Raw genomic sequence first — 15,494 nt, 5'->3', positions numbered from 1 at the left:
AACCCTCCCGTATCTGATTTTGGACCAAGCACATCGGGGGAGAGCGCGAACGCAGTCCCCCACTACCAGAAATTATGCAGTCGAGATTCCCACATTTGGGGAATTCGCAGGGGTCAGCACAGCCGGAGTGCAATGGCCGAGCCTCGCCCTGGGTGAACCGATTTCGATTTTTAAGAACTTTATTTTCTTTTCACAAAAAAATACAGGAAATCACAAATCAGAAAGCTTTACATTAATATACATACTTAAAACAGTATATATGATCACATCTCATTACATTTTGACACGGAACCAGTTACATAGCAACAATTTCTTTTTTTCTGGTGCAAATCACATTCTTTACTTAAACATGATAATGTTTTTCACAGTTTCTTGAGATACTGTCCAATGCCCTCTATTTCCCACAGATTTTCTGCTTCCTCCCTCCCTTCTCTCCACAGATCTCTGAGGTAATAGTTCTCTCGGGTGATGAACAGGGCCAGGCTACCTGCTGCCTTGACTGGGACCTCGATGCCTTTGAACAGCCCCATGTTCCTCACTCTCCACAGGGCGTCTTTCCCACTGTTCACCACGGCCCAGATCCTGTCAAACACGTCAGGAGGAAGCTTGACAGGAGAGATGCCGTATATGATGAAAGCAGCGGTCAGGGTAAATTGGGGCGAGAGAGCCTGCAACCAATCTTCAAACTGTGCCCAGAAGGCCTTAGCAAAAAAGCAGGACCACAGGAGGTGGGTCACAGTCTCCTCCTCGCCGCAGCCCACCCTAACGCAGCGAGGGCTGGGGGTGAGGCCCCTACGGTACAAGAAAGTTCGTACCGGTAAGCACTGGTGGACGACACTCCAGGCTAAATCTCTGTGAATGTTGCACAGAAATTTAGAGGATGTGTGTTTCCACACCTTCCTTGTTTGGGCTGATGTTAAAATGCCCACAGGGGTCTGCCTATTGTTCTGGGGTGCTACGAAATCTTCCAGTTTTTGGACGCTGACATCTCGGAGGGGAATATGGCCAATTGGGTGAGATCTTAGAAAACTTTTAACTGTCCCATAAATTGCAGGGCATGTGTCAGAGAGTGGGACGTCCAGCTTGGGTCTGACACCCCACACTCTGAACACCTCCCTACCTACCCAGAGCCTGGAAAAATAAGTCCAGGTACGCGCTGCAGGTGCTGTTGCAAAGCCTCTCAGCACAGAGGCCAGGAAAATGCACAGCAGCTTCGTAGCAATATCTGGGACAGACTTCCCCCCTGAGGGTAGCGGCCTGTACATTATTTCCCTTCTGAGTCTTTCCTGCTTCCCACCCCATAGAAATTGAAACATCAATCTCCTCAGCACCGCCGCAACACGGTGTGGGATTGGGAAGGTAGAAGCCAGAAAATTCAAGACAGGCAAGAGCTCGGCTTTGATGACCAGCACCTTCCCTGTCATGGTGAGGTCTCGGTCCTTCCATTGCATCAGTTTTTTGTTTAAGATTGGCAATTTGTTCTGCCAATTTACTGTTCCCATCTCTTCTCCAAAATACACCCCCAGGACCTTAATTCTCTTCTCTTGCAGCCTGAGATCATGTCCTTCTTTTGGCTCCCTCCAGTTCTGATAAAAAATCTCACTCTTAGATGTGTTAATTTTTGCGGAGGAAGCCAAAGAGAACCGATCACAGCACTGCAGAGCTCTGCTAATTGAGGCATTGTCAGAGAGGAGCAGGGTGACGTCATCCATGTATAGAGATGTCTTTACCTCTCCTCCCCCACTTCCAGGCACTGGTATCCCATTAATGGCCTGATCCTGGCGCAAGGCACAGGCTAAGGGCTCCATAGCCAAAACGAATAACAAGGGGGATAATGGGCAGCCCTGCCTCACCCCTGAACAGACTTCAAAGGTGCGTGATCTATTGCCATTAACCATGACTCTGCTGTTGCTACCTGTGTACAGCAGGTTAATCCACTTTCTCATGATGGGGCCAAACTTCATGTGCTCAAGTACCGATGTTAAGTACTGCCGGTTTAGGCGGTCAAAGGCCTTTTCTAGGTCTACACCTAAAATGCACAGAGGGAGGGAGCGATCCTCAGAGTACAGACAGACATCCCTCAACAAGGCCAGGTTGTCGCTCATCAGGCGTCCTGCTATCCCACAAGTCTGTTCTTTCCCTACCAGTGAGGCCACTACATTTTGTAGGCGCAGGAAAAGGGCTTTGGACAGGATCTTAGTGTCTACGCCTAACAGGCTGAGGGGTCTCCAGTTCTTTATGTCATTTTTTGCTCCTTTCTTAAACAAGAGAGAGATAGTGCCTTCTCTTAAGGAGTCAGGCAGCAATTCTGTCTTGTAGCTTTCCTCGAATAGGAGCAGTAGCGGATCCTGAAGCAGATCCCAAAAGGTGCAATAAAATTCTTTAGGGAGCCCGTCAGCACCCGGAGTTTTCCCCTTCTGTAAGCTCTCCATAGCCTGTCTCAGCTCTTCTACTGTCAAATCCCTCTCAAGTACTTCCCTATCTTCTTCACTCAAAATGTTTTCTAGCTTTGAGGTAAAAAAATGAATATCTTCATCCTTTACCTCTGTAGAGCTGTACAGTCTTGAGTAGAAGGCCTCGGTGCAGGAGAGGATAGCACTCGGCTCTGTTCTCTCTCGTCCCTCCTCATCAACTACACTTTCCATGACAGTCTTGGAGCCTACCACTTTCCTGAAAAAGAAGCGAGTACACTTCTCATTTTCTTCCAAGAACTGCACTCTGCTTCTTAACAGCACTCCTCGACTACTTTCTTCGGCTATGCTCCGGATGTCCTTTTTTAAAAGGGCGATATCCTCGAGCACATCGAAGCCACTGTGCAGCATCGTGTAGAGACGCTGCAGCTGCCTCTGTTTCCTGGCTAGCACTCCTCTCCGTCTGGCAGCAGCCTTCCTTCCCTCAGCCATGAAAAAGGCCTTTGTCCTCACCTTCACCTCCTCCCACCACTCTCCTACTGACCCGTACAGACACTGCAAGGACAGCCACTGTGATAGTTTCTCCTTGTAGCGGGATACTACCCCCTCGTTCTCTAGCAGCTTTGTGTTGAGTTTCCAGAGGCCTGGGCCAAAGACAGTCCCGCCCTGGAGTTCCACTCTACACCCTAAAGCCTGATGATCTGAGAAGAAGACAGGCTGAAGAGTGACCCCAACAACTTTCACTCTCTCTGAGACAAAGCAATAGTCAATTCTGGAGCTGCTATTCCTCCCTGACCATGTATATCCTGCTGTTGTGGGATATATACATCTATATGTGTCTGAGAGTTTAAAGTCTTGAACTAAGTTTTGCAGGGCCAGTGAGCTGGAATCCAATTTTATCGGCGAGCTAGACTGCCTGTCTGTGTGCTCTAAGATACAATTAAAATCCCCTCCCACTATCACGTCTGTGCTGCATAACAATAGGGGGGAGAGTGCCTTGAGTAGCTCCACCCTTCCTCCTACGTCAGTAGGGCAATACACATTGATTAGCCGCAGGTTAACGGTCCCCCATTCCACATCCACACACAGCAACCTGCCATCTATGACCCTCTGAATACTTTTCAATTTGAATGCCCATCCTTTGAAAAGAATGGCCACGCCAGAGGCTCTGTTGTTATTGTCCCCTGACCAAACAGAAGGCCCTTTATCCCACCTATCTTCAAAACTTTTATACCTCTCTTGATAGGCTAAAGCACACTCCTGCAACATCAACACATCTCCCTCTCTCTGCTGGAGGTAATCAAAGACAGACTGGCATTTAACTCTGTCATTGATACCTCTTGTGTTAAGAGAAATTATGTTAAGAGCCATATTACATAAGAAAGTGGAACCAGTCTTTACAAAACACATTTCTCTTCGGTCTCACCTGTTACCTTTTTCTTTTTCTTTTTCTTCTTACCAATTTCCTGCCAGCCATCCTCTGAATGAGCCTTCATCAGGGTGGCAGCAGTAAAAGCGTTCACAGAGTCCATTTCAAGGAAGGGGGTAGAGGGAGGGGTGGAGAGGTTCCAGCTGTCCCCATCGCCATGCTCTCCTTCCTCCTCGCTCGGGGAGAAAACAGAGTCATTTTTTCTTTTCCTCAAGTCCAGCTCCTGGGAGCACTGAGGGGAAAGGGGTGCAGCCGATGCACCAGTCTCCTCTTCCCCCTCACCCACCAGCTGCTGCAGATCCTCCGTGATGGACTGGATGGAGGAGAGGAGGGCATCTGTAGCACTTGCAGAGTCTGAGAAAAGCAGCTCCGCTGAATCCTGGGTATCCTCGCTGGACCCGCTCCACCGGGGGGCCCCACACTGGCCCTCGTTCTGAGGAGCAGGAGTGGGGGAGGGGTCCTCGCTGTTCTCGGGGGTTTTCAAACCCTCGTGCTTGTCTGGTGCAGTCTGCGGTTGTGGGGGCGTAGTGGATTTCTCTTCCACCAGCCCCGGAGCCACAGCAGGACTGATCCTGGCTGGAGGCTGAGAGTCTTTGTCCAACAAGGGTTCTTTGTTTGACTTGTTGTTTGCTTTGGATTTTCGGGCCGGTTTGGCTGAAACAAGCACTGCCTCATCCTTTCTCATTTTGAGTTTATTGGCGTAGGCGTGAGGGCAGTTCTTAAAAACGTGTCCTTCCGAGCCACATAAATTGCACTTTGGCAGCATTGAACAGTCAGAGGCTAAATGTCCCTGTTTGCCACAGGTCTTGCAGCATTTCACAGTGCAGGACGATGCCAGGTGTCCCACAGCACCACAGCGCCGACACACCTTTGGTTGTCCCACATAAAACACATAGCCATTGCAGGCGCCCAGCCGGATTGTAGAGGGCAGGTGCCTTAAGCCTCCATTTACGCTGTCCGGTAGCAAGCGAACCTCGAATTTCCTTGCTCCTGTTTTTATACCATCAACATCTCTAACCTCAGTTCCATGGTGGACGGTGCAGTACTGGTTAAGCCAGGTGTGAATGTCCTCCGTCTTTGCCAGTTCCGAGAACATAACAACATGCACCGTTTTCCTCTCTCTCTGTGTCAGAGGCTGCAAGTTGATCTTCTCAAGTGCAGGAACTTTGCCTCTTTTTGCCTCAAACACATCCACGCATTGTTCAAACAGAGGATAGGTAGCAAATACAACCTCAAATGCTTTCTGACCTGGGAGAGCGAAGATGAAATCCAAGTGCCGAGGTTCAAAGCCAAGTTCCTTCTGTAACACTTTTCTGCTGAACTGCATACGATCCATGAAGAGGTCATCCAAGAGCTCAAAACGTACAGCATTCTTACGGGATCCAAAGGTTGCCATTTCAAAAACCGCAAATCGAACACTGCTTCCAACAAAAGAAAAACAATCCAACTACTCCACCTACAGGCTGATCAAGGTATCTCCCCTGCCAGGTAAGTATGAGTTAAACAGGCCCCTGCAAGCGGCCCGCACCCACAGCACAAATCGCGCAGCCTAGGCCACCTCCTCGCCCCGCACGCCACCGCCTCCTGCTGGGCCCACTCTTTCACACACTCACACGCCACACTAACACTCAAAAGTGTGGGCAAAACGAGAAAACGAGCGCGCCGTTTCCTACACATCTGCAGTCGCCGTTGCGCATTCGCAGCATGTCCCGGGATGCAATTCGGCCTCATTTGCATAACTCCAGACCGGCAGATCGCCACGCAAGCTCGCGACGTGCGCCTGCCACACACCGAACAAACCTTTTCAGCAATTTCCAAAAAACGGGCCTGCTCGCCTGCCCACAAGGCTCCGTCTCTTACCTGCTCTCCAGAGCCTGCTGCCTTCTGTGCTTTTCTCTCGGCACCGCTGCAGTGCACACAACTCCTGCAGCGGGAGGGGGGGAGAAAGTTCCCGCGCTCCGCCGCAGGGAAGGCTCGCTCCGTGCGCACACGTCCTTTCGATGCCAGTCCAACAAGTGCTCCGCATTAGCTGCGTCGGGGCTCCGGCGTGTCGCACCTCACCTCACCTCGCACTGCCCCCTCCTTGAATGTCTGCCGCTGGGCATGCCCCGCTCTCCTCCGCCTTATCTTATCGCGTGTGAGCACCGACAATGGCCACAATGCCGGGGAATGGCACCTGTAAAGTGTTAATTGGGGCACAGGAACAGCCCGTCTCGTCTCGGGGGGGCCGGCTTCAGAGACAATACAGCAAACACAGCGGGGCGGGGGAAGAAGACGACACCACACATGCGGGTACATTCAGCTCCGGCGGGAACGAGACATTTGTCGGTCTTTTCAAGTGCCGAGAGCCGAGCAATCCTTCACTTGTATCGTTTCTCCCCGGTGACTAGATCTGGCCCTGCGACTCTCGACTGGGCTCACCCCCGGGGCAGCCCAGCAGGTGTGAGCCTGGCCGGCACCCGGATGGGAGATTCCACCCCGGAAAAGCTCCGGTTGCTGCTGCTCCTGCAAGAGGTGTGACTGGGACCAGTAGGGAGCGCTCACCCTGCGGGCTGTGTGGCTCTCTTACGCCCCAGCCTCCTGATGGCGACACTCTGCTGCACAAACAGGCGCCGTCCTTCGGGGGAGGCGTCAAACCGAGGTCCCGACCCTCCTTGGCCATTAGGAAACCCCAGGGCGTCTCTCAAAAAGAGACGCCGGGGGTGTCCCTCTGGTGTTAGTGCTCCCCTTTACCCATCAGTCGGGGTCTCCTCCTAATCCCCGTCTCACCTGTAACTATCAATGACGAGGCCCCCCTGTCCGTGAGATTTAGTACTCGCGCAAGAGACCGGGGGCAGAGCGCGAACGCGGTCCCCCGCCCCCCACAAAGTGCGCGCTCCGGGTTCCCTCTCGGGGCCCTGCAACACAGCGGAAGGGCAGCGAGAAGGAGCCTCTTGCTCTGACGCCGCAAGGCCACAAGAGGGCGGAGGCGCCGCGCGCCCGGCCGACGTGTTGGACCGGTGCGCTTTACGTGCTGAAATAAACACGCGAAAGCCCCGAAATGTTTCCAGAGTGCTGTGCACTGGAGGTTTTTGTCTGGTGAAGACTTGCCTGGTGCTCCTCCGTGCAGATTGTTTGTCCTCCTCCAGTGCGGGACGAGTCAACACAAGGGAGCGCATTCGCCAACATCCAGGCACGCAATGCGATTTGGAAAGCAGCTCCTTTCCAAAGAGTTGCACACGAACGATCCTTCAGTCCCGCTCGGGGGGCACGGAACCCCCGCCACACACAGCTTCAAGTAGCGAGTCAGGCGCCGGGGCTTTCGCTTACGGCCACACCACCCTGAACACGCCCGATCTCGTCTGATCTCGGAAGCTAAGCAGCGTCGGGCCTGGTTAGTACTTGGATGGGAGACTGCCTGGGAATACCAGGTGCTGTAAGCTTTTGCTCTCCCGGCCAGCAGGGGTCGCCGTTGGTGCCGTAGGCTTTGGGAGGAAAACCTGCAGGATGGAAAGGTGATCTATAGCCTCATCTCTAGAGATGTTTTGTTGCTGTGGCATGTGTGTGACCCATATTCAAAAAAAAAAACCCGTCTGTAAAACGAATATCGAAGCTGCCTCTAAATCTGCAAATGAAGATGAGTCGATAAACCACTCGTTTTTCGTATAACTAGACATATATTCATTTGTTACTGATTTCATTCATTGAGCACGGATACAGTAGAGGTACAGCCATTCACTGTTTGACATGTCTGCACTGGTACAGAACCGAGCAATCAGAAAACGGGTGAAACTGTCTTTAGACTCAGCATACAGTACCGAGGCCCCCCATGACCAAATAAAGGCTAACCTCGATAATCAGCCTAAAGAACGCAGACTACAGCAAAACGACTGACTTTGAAAAGGGAATGAACGTCCGGAAGGAGTAGTGGAACTAGCTTGAGATGCTTCTCCGGACCCCTAACTAAAAGCCAGCGAGAACCAGCAGCGGCGTCCACTCCTGTCGAACCGGGATCCTTCCGCAGCCACGCAGCTCGTGGTGTCCTAACCCTCCCGTATCTGATTTTGGACCAAGCACATCAGGGGAGAGCGCGAACGCAGTCCCCCACTACCAGAAATTATGCAGTCGAGATTCCCACATTTGGGGAATTCGCAGGGGTCAGCACAGCCGGAGTGCAATGGCCGAGCCTCGCCCTGGGTGAACCGATTTCGATTTTTAAGAACTTTATTTTCTTTTCACAAAAAAATACAGGAAATCACAAATCAGAAAGCTTTACATTAATATACATACTTAAAACAGTATATATGATCACATCTCATTACATTTTGACACGGTAACAGTTACATAGCAACAATTTTCTTTTTTTCTGGTGCAAATCACATTCTTTATTTAAACATGATAATGTTTTTCACAGTTTCTTGAGATGTTGACCTATGCTCTCTATTTCCCACAGATTTTCTGCTTCCTCCCTCCCTTCTCTCCACAGATCTCTGAGGTAATAGTTCTCTCGGGTGATGAACAGGGCCAGGCTACCTGCTGCCTTGACTGGGACCTCGATGCCTTTGAACAGCCCCATGTTCCTCACTCTCCACAGGGCGTCTTTCCCACTGTTCACCACGGCCCAGATCCTGTCAAACACGTCAGGAGGAAGCTTGACAGGAGAGATGCCGTATCTAACGAAAGCAGCGGTCAGGGTAAATTGGGGCGAGAGAGCCTGCAACCAATCTTCAAACTGGGCCCAGAAGGCCTTAGCAAAAAAGCAGGACCACAGGAGATGGGTCACAGTCTCCTCCTCGCCGCAGCCCACCCTAACGCAGCGAGGGCTGGGGGTGAGGCCCCTACGGTACAAGAAAGTTCGTACCGGTAAGCACTGGTGGACGACACTCCAGGCTAAATCTCTGTGAATGTTGCACAGAAATTTAGAGGATGTGTGTTTCCACACCTTCCTTGTTTGGGCTGATGTTAAAATGCCCACAGGGGTCTGCCTATTGTTCTGGGGTGCTACGAAATCTTCCAGTTTTTGGACGCTGACATCTCGGAGGGGAATATGGCCAATTGGGTGAGATCTTAGAAAACTTTTAACTGTCCCATAAATTGCAGGGCATGTGTCAGAGAGTGGGACGTCCAGCTTGGGTCTGACACCCCACACTCTGAACACCTCCCTACCTACCCAGAGCCTGGAAAAATAAGTCCAGGTACGCGCTGCAGGTGCTGTTGCAAAGCCTCTCAGCACAGAGGCCAGGAAAATGCACAGCAGCTTCGTAGCAATATCTGGGACAGACTTCCCCCCTGAGGGTAGCGGCCTGTACATTATTTCCCTTCTGAGTCTTTCCTGCTTCCCACCCCATAGAAATTGAAACATCAATCTCCTCAGCACCGCCGCAACACGGTGTGGGATTGGGAAGGTAGAAGCCAGAAAATTCAAGACAGGCAAGAGCTCGGCTTTGATGACCAGCACCTTCCCTGTCATGGTGAGGTCTCGGTCCTTCCATTGCATCAGTTTTTTGTTTAAGATTGGCAATTTGTTCTGCCAATTTACTGTTCCCATCTCTTCTCCAAAATACACCCCCAGGACCTTAATTCTCTTCTCTTGCAGCCTGAGATCATGTTCTTCTTTTGGCTCCCTCCAGTTCTGATAAAAAATCTCACTCTTAGATGTGTTAATTTTTGCGGAGGAAGCCAAAGAGAACCGATCACAGCACTGCAGAGCTCTGCTAATTGAGGCATTGTCAGAGAGGAGCAGGGTGACGTCATCCATGTATAGAGATGTCTTTACCTCTCCTCCCCCACTTCCAGGCACTGGTATCCCATTAATGGCCTGATCCTGGCGCAAGGCACAGGCTAAGGGCTCCATAGCCAAAACGAATAACAAGGGGGATAATGGGCAGCCCTGCCTCACCCCTGAACAGACTTCAAAGGTGCGTGATCTATTGCCATTAACCATGACTCTGCTGTTGCTACCTGTGTACAGCAGGTTAATCCACTTTCTCATGATGGGGCCAAACTTCATGTGCTCAAGTACCGATGTTAAGTACTGCCGGTTTAGGCGGTCAAAGGCCTTTTCTAGGTCTACACCTAAAATGCACAGAGGGAGGGAGCGATCCTCAGAGTACAGACAGACATCCCTCAACAAGGCCAGGTTGTCGCTCATCAGGCGTCCTGCTATCCCACAAGTCTGTTCTTTCCCTACCAGTGAGGCCACTACATTTTGTAGGCGCAGGAAAAGGGCTTTGGACAGGATCTTAGTGTCCACGCCTAACAGGCTGAGGGGTCTCCAGTTCTTTATGTCATTTTTTGCTCCTTTCTTAAACAAGAGAGAGATAGTGCCTTCTCTTAAGGAGTCAGGCAGCAATTCTGTCTTGTAGCTTTCCTCGAATAGGAGCAGTAGCGGATCCTGAAGCAGATCCCAAAAGGTGCAATAAAATTCTTTAGGGAGCCCGTCAGCACCCGGAGTTTTCCCCTTCTGTAAGCTCTCCATAGCCTGTCTCAGCTCTTCTACTGTCAAATCCCTCTCAAGTACTTCCCTATCTTCTTCACTCAAAATGTTTTCTAGCTTTGAGGTAAAAAAATGAATATCTTCATCCTTTACCTCTGTAGAGCTGTACAGTCTTGAGTAGAAGGCCTCGGTGCAGGAGAGGATAGCACTCGGCTCTGTTCTCTCTCGTCCCTCCTCATCAACTACACTTTCCATGACAGTCTTGGAGCCTACCACTTTCCTGAAAAAGAAGCGAGTACACTTCTCATTTTCTTCCAAGAACTGCACTCTGCTTCTTAACAGCACTCCTCGACTACTTTCTTCGGCTATGCTCCGGATGTCCTTTTTTAAAAGGGCGATATCCTCGAGCACATCGAAGCCACTGTGCAGCATCGTGTAGAGACGCTGCAGCTGCCTCTGTTTCCTGGCTAGCACTCCTCTCCGTCTGGCAGCAGCCTTCCTTCCCTCAGCCATGAAAAAGGCCTTTGTCCTCACCTTCACCTCCTCCCACCACTCTCCTACTGACCCGTACAGACACTGCAAGGACAGCCACTGTGATAGTTTCTCCTTGTAGCGGGATACTACCCCCTCGTTCTCTAGCAGCTTTGTGTTGAGTTTCCAGAGGCCTGGGCCAAAGACAGTCCCGCCCTGGAGTTCCACTCTACACCCTAAAGCCTGATGATCTGAGAAGAAGACAGGCTGAAGAGTGACCCCAACAACTTTCACTCTCTCTGAGACAAAGCAATAGTCAATTCTGGAGCTGCTATTCCTCCCTGACCATGTATATCCTGCTGTTGTGGGATATATACATCTATATGTGTCTGAGAGTTTAAAGTCTTGAACTAAGTTTTGCAGGGCCAGTGAGCTGGAATCCAATTTTATCGGCGAGCTAGACTGCCTGTCTGTGTGCTCTAAGATACAATTAAAATCCCCTCCCACTATCACGTCTGTGCTGCATAACAATAGGGGGGAGAGTGCCTTGAGTAGCTCCACCCTTCCTCCTACGTCAGTAGGGCAATACACATTGATTAGCCGCAGGTTAACGGTCCCCCATTCCACATCCACACACAGCAACCTGCCATCTATGACCCTCTGAATACTTTTCAATTTGAATGCCCATCCTTTGAAAAGAATGGCCACGCCAGAGGCTCTGTTGTTATTGTCCCCTGACCAAACAGAAGGCCCTTTATCCCACCTATCTTCAAAACATTTATACCTCTCTTGATAGGCTAAAGCACACTCCTGCAACATCAACACATCTCCCTCTCTCTGCTGGAGGTAATCAAAGACAGACTGGCATTTAACTCTGTCATTGATACCTCTTGTGTTAAGAGAAATTATGTTAAGAGCCATATTACATAAGAAAGTGGAACCAGTCTTTACAAAACACATTTCTCTTCGGTCTCACCTGTTACCTTTTTCTTTTTCTTTTTCTTCTTACCAATTTCCTGCCAGCCATCCTCTGAATGAGCCTTCATCAGGGTGGCAGCAGTAAAGGCGTTCACAGAGTCCATTTCAAGGAAGGGGGTAGAGGGAGGGGTGGAGAGGTTCCAGCTGTCCCCATCGCCATGCTCTCCTTCCTCCTCGCTCGGGGAGAAAACAGAGTCATTTTTTCTTTTCCTCAAGTCCAGCTCCTGGGAGCACTGAGGGGAAAGGGGTGCAGCCGATGCACCAGTCTCCTCTTCCCCCTCACCCACCAGCTGCTGCAGATCCTCCGTGATGGACTGGATGGAGGAGAGGAGGGCATCTGTAGCACTTGCAGAGTCTGAGAAAAGCAGCTCCGCTGAATCCTGGGTATCCTCGCTGGACCCGCTCCACCGGGGGGCCCCACACTGGCCCTCGTTCTGAGGAGCAGGAGTGGGGGAGGGGTCCTCGCTGTTCTCGGGGGTTTTCAAACCCTCGTGCTTGTCTGGTGCAGTCTGCGGTTGTGGGGGCGTAGTGGATTTCTCTTCCACCAGCCCCGGAGCCACAGCAGGACTGATCCTGGCTGGAGGCTGAGAGTCTTTGTCCAACAAGGGTTCTTTGTTTGACTTATTGTTTGCGTTGGATTTTCGGGCCGGTTTGGCTGAAACAAGCACTGCCTCATCCTTTCTCATTTTGAGTTTATTGGCGTAGGCGTGAGGGCAGTTCTTAAAAACGTGTCCTTCCGAGCCACATAAATTGCACTTTGGCAGCATTGAACAGTCAGAGGCTAAATGTCCCTGTTTGCCACAGGTCTTGCAGCATTTCACAGTGCAGGACGATGCCAGGTGTCCCACAGCACCACAGCGCCGACACACCTTTGGTTGTCCCACATAAAACACATAGCCATTGCAGGCGCCCAGCCGGATTGTAGAGGGCAGGTGCCTTAAGCCTCCATTTACGCTGTCCGGTAGCAAGCGAACCTCGAATTTCCTTGCTCCTGTTTTTATACCATCAACATCTCTAACCTCAGTTCCATGGTGGACGGTGCAGTACTGGTTAAGCCAGGTGTGAATGTCCTCCGTCTTTGCCAGTTCCGAGAACATAACAACATGCACCGTTTTCCTCTCTCTCTGTGTCAGAGGCTGCAAGTTGATCTTCTCAAGTGCAGGAACTTTGCCTCTTTTTGCCTCAAACACATCCACGCATTGTTCAAACAGAGGATAGGTAGCAAATACAACCTCAAATGCTTTCTGACCTGGGAGAGCGAAGATGAAATCCAAGTGCCGAGGTTCAAAGCCAAGTTCCTTCTGTAACACTTTTCTGCTGAACTGCATACGATCCATGAAGAGGTCATCCAAGAGCTCAAAACGTACAGCATTCTTACGGGATCCAAAGGTTGCCATTTCAAAAACTGCAAATCGAACACTGCTTCCAACAAAAGAAAAACAATCCAACTACTCCACCTACAGGCTGATCAAGGTATCTCCCCTGCCAGGTAAGTATGAGTTAAACAGGCCCCTGCAAGCGGCCCGCACCCACAGCACAAATCGCGCAGCCTAGGCCACCTCCTCGCCCCGCACGCCACCGCCTCCTGCTGGGCCCACTCTTTCACACACTCACACGCCACACTAACACTCAAAAGTGTGGGCAAAACGAGAAAACGAGCGCGCCGTTTCCTACACATCTGCAGTCGCCGTTGCGCATTCGCAGCATGTCCCGGGATGCAATTCGGCCTCATTTGCATAACTCCAGACCGGCAGATCGCCACGCAAGCTCGCGACGTGCGCCTGCCACACACCGAACAAACCTTTTCAGCAATTTCCAAAAAACGGGCCTGCTCGCCTGCCCACAAGGCTCCGTCTCTTACCTGCTCTCCAGAGCCTGCTGCCTTCTGTGCTTTTCTCTCGGCACCGCTGCAGTGCACACAACTCCTGCAGCGGGAGGGGGGGAGAAAGTTCCCGCGCTCCGCCGCAGGGAAGGCTCGCTCCGTGCGCACACGTCCTTTCGATGCCAGTCCAACAAGTGCTCCGCATTAGCTGCGTCGGGGCTCCGGCGTGTCGCACCTCACCTCACCTCGCACTGCCCCCTCCTTGAATGTCTGCCGCTGGGCATGCCCCGCTCTCCTCCGCCTTATCTTATCGCGTGTGAGCACCGACAATGGCCACAATGCCGGGGAATGGCACCTGTAAAGTGTTAATTGGGGCACAGGAACAGCCCGTCTCGTCTCGGGGGGGCCGGCTTCAGAGACAATACAGCAAACACAGCGGGGCGGGGGAAGAAGACGACACCACACATGCGGGTACATTCAGCTCCGGCGGGAACGAGACATTTGTCGGTCTTTTCAAGTGCCGAGAGCCGAGCAATCCTTCACTTGTATCGTTTCTCCCCGGTGACTAGATCTGGCCCTGCGACTCTCGACTGGGCTCACCCCCGGGGCAGCCCAGCAGGTGTGAGCCTGGCCGGCACCCGGATGGGAGATTCCACCCCGGAAAAGCTCCGGTTGCTGCTGCTCCTGCAAGAGGTGTGACTGGGACCAGTAGGGAGCGCTCACCCTGCGGGCTGTGTGGCTCTCTTACGCCCCAGCCTCCTGATGGCGACACTCTGCTGCACAAACAGGCGCCGTCCTTCGGGGGAGGCGTCAAACCGAGGTCCCGACCCTCCTTGGCCATTAGGAAACCCCAGGGCGTCTCTCAAAAAGAGACGCCGGGGGTGTCCCTCTGGTGTTAGTGCTCCCCTTTACCCATCAGTCGGGGTCTCCTCCTAATCCCCGTCTCACCTGTAACAATCAATGACGAGGCCCCCCTGTCCGTGAGATTTAGTACTCGCGCAAGAGACCGGGGGCAGAGCGCGAACGCGGTCCCCCGCCCCCCACAAAGTGCGCGCTCCGGGTTCCCTCTCGGGGCCCTGCAACACAGCGGAAGGGCAGCGAGAAGGAGCCTCTTGCTCTGACGCCGCAAGGCCACAAGAGGGCGGAGGCGCCGCGCGCCCGGCCGACGTGTTGGACCGGTGCGCTTTACGTGCTGAAATAAACACGCGAAAGCCCCGAAATGTTTCCAGAGTGCTGTGCACTGGAGGTTTTTGTCTGGTGAAGACTTGCCTGGTGCTCCTCCGTGCAGATTGTTTGTCCTCCTCCAGTGCGGGACGAGTCAACACAAGGGAGCGCATTCGCCAACATCCAGGCACGCAATGCGATTTGGAAAGCAGCTCCTTTCCAAAGAGTTGCACACGAACGATCCTTCAGTCCCGCTCGGGGGGCACGGAACCCCCGCCACACACAGCTTCAAGTAGCGAGTCAGGCGCCGGGGCTTTCGCTTACGGCCACACCACCCTGAACACGCCCGATCTCGTCTGATCTCGGAAGCTAAGCAGCGTCGGGCCTGGTTAGTACTTGGATGGGAGACTGCCTGGGGATACCAGGTGCTGTAAGCTTTTGCTCTCCCGGCCAGCAGGGGTCGCCGTTGGTGCCGTAGGCTTTGGGAGGAAAACCTGCAGGATGGAAAGGTGATCTATAGCCTCATCTCTAGAGATGTTTTGTTGCTGTGGCATGTGTGTGACCCATATTCAAAAAAAAAAACCCGTCTGTAAAACGAATATCGAAGCTGCCTCTAAATCTGCAAATGAAGATGAGTCGATAAACCACTCGTTTTTCGTATAACTAGACATATATTCATTTGTTACCGATTTCATTCATTGAGCACGGATACAGTAGAGGTACAGCCATTCACTGTTTGACATGTCTGCACTGGTACAGAACCGAGCAATCAGAAAACGGGTGAAACTGTCTTTAGACTCAGCA

The 15,494-nt window shown here is 52.0% G+C and overlaps 4 non-coding genes across 4 annotated transcripts; 2 read left to right on the top strand and 2 right to left on the bottom strand.

Annotated features, from left to right (window-relative positions):
• Nucleotides 1-34: 34 nt before the first annotated feature.
• LOC138233446 (U1 spliceosomal RNA) lies at nucleotides 35-204 on the bottom strand. The gene has a single exon (XR_011187555.1). It is a non-coding gene; the product is annotated as a U1 spliceosomal RNA (small nuclear RNA).
• A 6,939-nt stretch (nucleotides 205-7,143) lies between these two features.
• Nucleotides 7,144-7,262, top strand: LOC138233349 (5S ribosomal RNA). Its single transcript, XR_011187462.1, has one exon. It is a non-coding gene; the product is annotated as a 5S ribosomal RNA (ribosomal RNA).
• A 636-nt stretch (nucleotides 7,263-7,898) lies between these two features.
• On the bottom strand, nucleotides 7,899-8,068 carry LOC138233452 (U1 spliceosomal RNA). The gene has a single exon (XR_011187561.1). It is a non-coding gene; the product is annotated as a U1 spliceosomal RNA (small nuclear RNA).
• A 6,940-nt stretch (nucleotides 8,069-15,008) lies between these two features.
• LOC138233422 (5S ribosomal RNA) lies at nucleotides 15,009-15,127 on the top strand. The gene has a single exon (XR_011187533.1). It is a non-coding gene; the product is annotated as a 5S ribosomal RNA (ribosomal RNA).
• Nucleotides 15,128-15,494: the final 367 nt, after the last annotated feature.

This window comes from Lepisosteus oculatus, unplaced genomic scaffold, assembly GCF_040954835.1.
Source record: "Lepisosteus oculatus isolate fLepOcu1 unplaced genomic scaffold, fLepOcu1.hap2 HAP2_SCAFFOLD_67, whole genome shotgun sequence".
In the NCBI taxonomy this organism is placed as follows: Eukaryota; Metazoa; Chordata; class Actinopteri; order Semionotiformes; family Lepisosteidae; genus Lepisosteus; species Lepisosteus oculatus.
Note: the sequence above shows the minus strand (reverse complement) of the source record. Positions and strands in the feature narration are given on the sequence as shown.